A 7,775-nucleotide genomic window follows, 5' to 3' on the forward strand; every position below is an offset into this window, starting at 1 on the left:
AGGAAAAAAGAAAGTATCAGTGGATTTTAAGCAGAAGGGACACGATGTGCATCATGAAGACCGTTTTGGAGGGGTTTGGGGAATGAGGAAAGGGAGCTAGGGGCTCCAGGCTGAGAGGGTTCGTGAGCATGCACTGTGGCTGTGCAGAAGCTGAGGGGACAGACAGATGGCAGAGTGACTCCCCCTGGCGCCTGATCGGATATGTGGGACTGGGTGTTTCCACTTGGCCCAGAGTCTCGCTTCTCCCGCTCCTTCATTCCACCTCTGCCTTCTGCAAAATTAAAATATCCTGCTTGCCTGAGGATGACCTTCAGAGAGGAAGCGATCTGAATGCCATCGACATGAGCCACTGCGTAGGCAGCCAAGCACATGTCTTCATTCTGTTGCCATAGCAATACCAGATGCTTCTGGCAAGATGATAGCACTGAGAAAAATTGACGATGTTGAAAAAAAAATTGTTTTTTGTTTAACTGGAAATCAAAGTTTTTCAAAATTAGCTCAAGTTCAGTCACACCAAAGCCTGTGAGAGGACGGACCTCCCAGAGAATGCCTTGACACTTCCCCAGCTTTCTCGAGGAACCACTATTCTGGGTGCAGCCACACCACCTACCACCCCTGGGCTCTAACTCCCCTGCTCTCGATCAGAACCAGAACTGCCCGGCCTTACTTGCTTTCATAAAGAATGCCACCCCACTCTCATCCCGTGCAGTGGCGACGGCCAACTTGTCCTGGCAAGAAGAGCTCAGTTTCCTCAGATAAAGGCCTCCTCAGATAAAGACCTGCATAGCCTGCAGCCCAGCCGACAAGCAAGCTTGCATGCATGGGAAGTCAGGCCCAGGCCAACCTGGAGCTCAGGGTGCCCTCAGAGGCAACCACCGAAGCATCAGGGAATAGAAGTGGCTTTCTGCCAGGCTACCTTCCTGCCACAAATTCAAAAAGACCAAGTATTGCTTTGAGAGAGTGACTCCATCACCTTACTCCTCCCAAGACCTCACATCCTTCCAGTGGGGACCAGGGCAGGAGAGTGGTACCTACGGGGAGGTGGCCATCGTTCCGGGGGTGAGGGGAGAGGATGGGCAGAGGGAGGCTGAGGGAAACGGATGGACTTGAGGTGATGTACAACTATGGCCAGTGTGGCTCTGAAGTCGGAGAGAGCAGCAGCGATGTCGTGACTTCTGGAAGCTGAGAAGCGCTGAACTCCAGAGACGTCGAGTCAAGAAATAATCCAGGTGACATGTGCAAAGCCAGAGCATTGTGAGTGGGAAAGCTTCGAGGATACAAAGAAGAGACAATTCTAGAATGTGGCCGCTGAGCGAGACCTCCGGGCTCATTTCTAATCTTCGCAGATCTGGCATGTTCCGTTTTTAAGAAAAGAATTGTGTGCACCAAGCTAGTGTTTGGATGTCAAACAGGAACTGAGCTTGGTGGTACTGTTTAGTTTGAAATATGTATTGTATCTCCTTAGGAAATGACTTTCATTAGCAGAAAATGAAATAAACTTAAATAAATCAAAGCATTTTTCGGAAGGGAGTTGTATTTCTCAGAGCCCTTACTCTGGATTTAGCTTTCCTATGAAAAACGGAGGCTGCTTATGAAAATGACCCAGAGTCAGTAATTAACAGCACATTTAAATTACATATATAGGAGAAATTCACAGTGTTTAGACAATCAAGTTGTGTTCTGTAAGTCCTCTACATTTTCTCCTTGATACACTTTACCCAGTAAATGCTCTCATTTTAGAAAAACCTCATATAGAGAGAAAAACCCGAAATATCACAATCGAAAATCCTCAAATGACTGGTAGATTTAATTCAGATTCATAACACTGACCCGATATTTTCATTTACTTTTATGTTCTTGTTATAAAGGGGTAGAAGTCTCTCCATTTTATAACTCCTAAAATTCTGTTGCTAAAACAGAAACTGGAATCATTGGAGTCAGTCTGTCAGATTCTAATGACATTGCTGTGTACGCTTGGGGGTCTGACCTGGGTGGGAAACCATTTGTCATTCCTAGCTCCACAATCTCGAACAAATGGCTGAATCTCTCTGCCTCAGTCTCCTCATCTGTAAGAAAAGGATGTTATACTTCTGTATTATCTAGGACGTGGCATTAAGCCAAAATAACAATGGCTTAAAACCAGAGAGAAGTCTGTCCCTCCCTCCTGTCCCAGACCCCGGGGGTAGGGTCCACGGCTGGAGTGGCAGTCCACGGTGTCAGGTGTGCAGGCTCCCCGTGCAAGGCTTCCATTCCCAGGGCACCTTGTGGTTCCAGCGGGCTCCAGGCTCCATTCGGGGGGGAAGAGGGAAGCGGGCAGAAGTCTGTGCCTCTCCCTTTAAGAACAACTTGCTGGAAGTCACATAAACCACTTCCAGGCAGACGGCAAGATCTCAGTCACGTGGCCACGCTGTCTTTATGAGCAGGAACCGGGAAATAAGCAAGGGGCCTCTGTGCCACAATCAGTTTCACTGGGCAACTGAGAATTCAGTGTGTGGACTCGTGGACACCACCACAAACAGTGCCTGGGACATCGTCCCCACTCGCATCACGCGAGTGCTGTCATCGCCTTGCACGGAGTGGCGGAGAGAGGGTTTGGCACTGAGGACATGTACGTCTCCAAAGAACTCGTCCCTCAATTGTCCTTTTCTCTTCTTTCTTATCCCTGAGTGGACGCTGGGACCGGGGCTGAGGAGAGAGGCCAAAGGGCTGTACCTTCTTCATTCAAGGACGTCTGATTCACTGCAGGAGCCAGGCTGGTAACTGGGGCTTAAAGCAGAGAGTGTAGTGGCCCCGTGCAGTGGGCCGGGCGGGTCGGGGCAGCCGGCCTGCGGGGCTTGGGTGGGTCACATGCACGCGCTCTCGTAAGGGAGGGGTGGCCGCTCCCTTGTCACCACTCAGGAGAACCGTGGGACCAGTGGGACCAGTACTGTCAGACCTTCTCATTTTTAAAAAGATCAGGATTTTCATCTGACATCTCTTTTCGTTCCCCTTGAACACTTCTTATGATGGCCACAGGCCAGCGATCAGTCCTCTAAGAACCCATGAGGTGGAGATGATTAGGTGAGGGGCAGGCTGGAAAATGCCACGAGGAGCCGGCCCTGGAGGACACGCGTGGGAAGCCTTACGAGGCGAGGTACACAGAAGAGACCTTGGGGTGGAGCTGAACCGGTCTGGCCGGCGTCGTCCTTCAGTCTGCAGCCCCTTCTCAGCAGGACGAGGAACTCAAGGAAGGAAGTCTGAACGTTTAAGCTACAAGTTTCTGATCCAAGAGTTTCGTTTGCATGATGTCTGCTCCACGTGGGCTGGAGGAATGGGAAGATCACCGTTTCCCAATACGTAAAATGTTATCCGTCCTAGAAATATAATGCAGCGTTCGTTTTTAAGAGAACCGAGTCACATTTCTGTTTCAATGCTCGACTCACTGAGAACCTTCCTGGTGTGAGCTTTTGTTCTGGTGCTCCCTTCCCGCCACCCCGTGAGAAAGCTACAGCATGAGGAGATTAGTTTGCTCATTCCTTCTTTGATCGACGTTTTCCCAGGGTCGGGGTAGGAGGTGTCTGCTAGCCAGTGATAATCAGCCAGTAGGAATGGGCGGAGACAGGGATCGAAGCCCTGGCCTGCCTCGCCATCCACAGCTAGAGGGTCCTAAGAGGCCACCCTTAGTTCTTCCAAACGGGTCAGTCGTGGAAAATGGAAAGGAAATAATTGGATATTTCTCCTTCTAAGAATCTGCTAGAAGTAAAAATTTGGAATGTTAAAAAAGTCAACACAAACTAAGGGAAATAATAAGAATTCTTCGAGTCAGTTGCCTTGGCCAGAATGAATCGAGATAACGAGTTACAAATTTCAAGCTCTCTCTGGCTGCTTGAAAATTGAAAGGAGGGAGACTGATTCTTTTTGTGAACAAGACAGTCTAAAAATGCCCATGCTTGTTGCCTAGGTTAACAGGGTTTGATTTCTTGGTGTCTGACATGAACCGCAGAAGAGTGAAATATTGTAAAGTCACCTGGCTTCACGGGGCCTCCGGCTGGTTTTAATTACTGATAGACTTTTACTCCATGATTCTGAAGATAATGGTTTCCCTAAGCAAGCTGTCTAGAGGCTCCCGTGTGACTCTGAGCTACTAGGAAGAGGAAGTTAACTTTCAAAGCCACAGACCAAGTGGATAACAGAATGGCTTGTTCCTCTTCTCCTAACTCTGAAAAGCACCCTTTGTGTATTCTCAAAAATAGAAAAAGAGAAAACTATCATTTGGGTATACCGAACTATATACATACACAACAATAAATGTGTACTTTTTTGGCAAGATAATGATAAAATTACAAATCTATTATTCTGATTTGTATAAATAGAAACTGCAACACATGTTTTTTAACATTTGAAAACACCAGAATCATCATAAGCAAGAGTCAGTAGAAACACAGATGAAAGAATCAGACCCGATAACATTGAAGTTATGGTACTTTTCAGATTCAAAATATAACAACAGCGAACACATGTAGCGACAACTATGAAATAAAGATCGTTATTGCCTTCATTTTACATGTGAGGAAACTGAGACACAGTTGTCAATGGCAGAGCCTCCATTTGGAGTCAGGCTGTCTAGTTCTAGAATTCATGCTAAAATAAATGTGTTTAATATTTTACAGAAATAAAAAAGGGCATAAGATGTGATGCAAACAAAAGAGATCTCAAAAACTTACTGGACAGATGCAACTGCAGAGTAGACATAGCTGAAAGTAAAATCGTGGATGGGAAAGTAGCTCAGAAGAAGTTACCCAGACGCAGCAGAGGGAGGCGAGACATCAAATATGAACAGAGGGTGAGGGACGTGGGGGGCTGGCTGAGTTTATTCCGCGCACATTTAATAGGCGTCCCTGACAGAGATAATAAAGGGGGAGAGCGAAAACTAAGAAGCAATTGAGAAATGTTACAGAATCGTTAAAAAATACCAACCTTCAGTTTTAGAAAACCAAAGAAATTCTAAGCAGGATAATAAAAAGAAATCCATGCCTCCACACATTGTAGCAAAGCCTCAGAGCACCAAAGACAGAGACAACCTTAAAATTGTCCAAGAGTCCAGGTAATGGAGTATTTACACAGACCTAGGCAGACTCTTGATTCACAACACCACCAAAATCCCAGAGAGGAGGAGTTAGTAGCTTCAAGATACTGAGGGGGCACACTGCTGTCCTCCTGTAACTGTGTATCTAGCCAAATGACCTTTCTGGAGTGAAGGCAAAATGATTACATTTAGGGATAAATAAAAGCTGAAAATGTTTATCACCAGCTGACTCTCACTACAGGAACTTCTAGAAGATGTAATTCCGGTAGAATGATCCTAGGCATTGGCCGCAGTGCAAGAAGGAATAGTGACCCATGAAAATGGTCACGTGTGAGCAAATCTAACATTGATATTGACTATCTAAAACAACAATGTCCACTTTATGGAGTAAGATAAAAATAAAATGCTGGAAAATGATAGTAGATAAATTGGAATTAAAGGATGCTTAGATCTTTGTATATCTTGGATGGAAGGTATAGCTACTGATTCAATTTAAATTTATTTAGTATGCATACTAAAGATTCTGGGGTATCTACTAAAAAGATACAAATTAGATAAAAGAAAAATGAGAAGAGGAAAATATCAACCACTCCAAATTAGGGTAAGGATGAAAAGAAAAAATAAAACAGCAGATGACAGAAGGGTAATCAATGTAAAAAGACTAATCGTGAAAGTTAAATGATATAGTTTGTCAGACTAATGTAAAAACAAGAAAAAGAGAAGGAAATGCAGCCATGTGCTATTTATAAAGACAAACAATATACAGAGATGTAGAAAGGTTAAAGATTAAAAAATAGAAAAAATATGCAAGCAGATACAAAACAAACCTCGTGTAGCTGTCGTTACTTGTGACAAAATAAAAAATAGGTTCAAATAAAAAATAAAGATGAATCACAGAATCTGATAAAAGTCTAATCATTGTGTAGAATCACAAAAGTTCTTACGAGAGGCAAGAAGTTACAGCGATTCTAAACTTGTAAGGTGGACTCAAAAAGTCTCCAAAAGCAAAATGAAAAATAAGAAAACAAGGAGAAAGTGACAAATCCATCATCCTGCTGGGAAAACGTCCCTAGTAATTGATCAGCTTCTAAAAATCAGGAAGGGTATAGATTTGAAAACCTCAATGGACATAGAATCATGTGTGCCTTGCAACTGGAGAGTACATATATTTGCCAGACACGCACAGAACATTAATCAAAGAACTAGAATCATATAATCTACATACATATTCTACCACAATGCAAAAGTTTAGAAAAAATTACAAAAAGATAAACTAGAAAACTCCATATCTTTGGGAAATTTAAAACATACTTCTAAATAACACATGTATCAAGAAGAAATTATAATGGAACTTTAAAAATACTTAGCATAAACACTTGTTGGATATAGCTATACCATTTAGAAAGAAATGTCCAATGTCATATGATTATATTACAAAAGAGAAAAGACTGAAGACGAGTTAAGCTCCTTAGCCTAAGCATTCAACCTGAGGACTTACAAAAGAATAATCTCTCAATAGAAAGAAAAAGTTAAAGACATTATATTGAATTATAAAATTCATGCACCTCGTAGGACCTAGAAAAGCCTGGATAAGAAGAATCAGGTAGGGAAATTTTCCTATCAAGCCTTTTAAGGGATGTATTAGTCAGGACTGATGGACTGGAGTAGACAGAATGGTGAGCTCCGCACAGTCCTGTACATATGTAGGAGCATGAGGTATGGCAGAGCTGGCATCGCACGCATATCAGTGGGGAAACAGGGCACTTTTCAGTACATGGTATTGGGGCCATAGGATAAAAAATATATAGATCTTTACCTCACAGCGTGCACAAAAATCAATGCCATGTGGATCAAGATCTTTTACTTTTGAAAGCGTCCAGTTTCGGACCATAAATTATACGGTGATCTTATTTCTATCCATATCATATGATTTGTTTCCTCAGTCTAGGCTTTCAACAAAATCTTCATTTGTTCAATAAATATTTTCTGGGCCACGTTCCTGCCACTGTTCCAGTTCCTAGGAATACATCAGTAAACCCAACAAAATCCCTGCCCCTGTAGAGTTTATAGCCTTGTAGATAATCAACATATATGACTCTTTGTATCAGGCCCTTTTAAGCCTTAACATTAACTCATTTAATCCTTGATACATGCTGTCACTATTTGTAAGTAGCAGAGCTAAGTTTTGAAATTAGTCTGTCAGCCCTCAGAGTCCCTGCTACTATTATATTATATTGCCCCTTCATCCCTATTGTCTTGGTGAAGTGTGCTCTGCAATGTTTTTGCCTAAATAAACAAGTATTATGATCCCAAGATATCCATTGTGTGTAATGAATGAACTTCCTTCCTAAGAATCCAGAACGATACTGGGCGTGTACATCCAACCTTGGGAGAATTGGGAGTATAGCTACTCAAATAAGTTTGTGTGGTACTGTTCAGTTGAGAAATCCTGGTTGAGAAAAGCTGCCGAGATGATCCTATTGGGGCCAGAGTGTTGAAGAAAAGCATGGCTGAGCTGGAAATCTATTCTGATGCTGCCTATTACATTCTTTCCTAAAAAATTATACTTGTTGCCATAGTAGTAGCCCTCAGAAATAAAGCTTCTTAAGCATCCTGAGAAATAAGACCTACTTAAGTTCTTAAGTTCTTGGCCCCTGTCTCCTCCTGTTTGGTACATTTAAGGTTAATCTATACCAAAAAAAAAAAAAAG

This window comes from Pteropus alecto, unplaced genomic scaffold (genome assembly GCF_000325575.1).
Source record: "Pteropus alecto unplaced genomic scaffold, ASM32557v1 scaffold11, whole genome shotgun sequence".
NCBI lineage: Eukaryota > Metazoa > Chordata > Mammalia > Chiroptera > Pteropodidae > Pteropus > Pteropus alecto.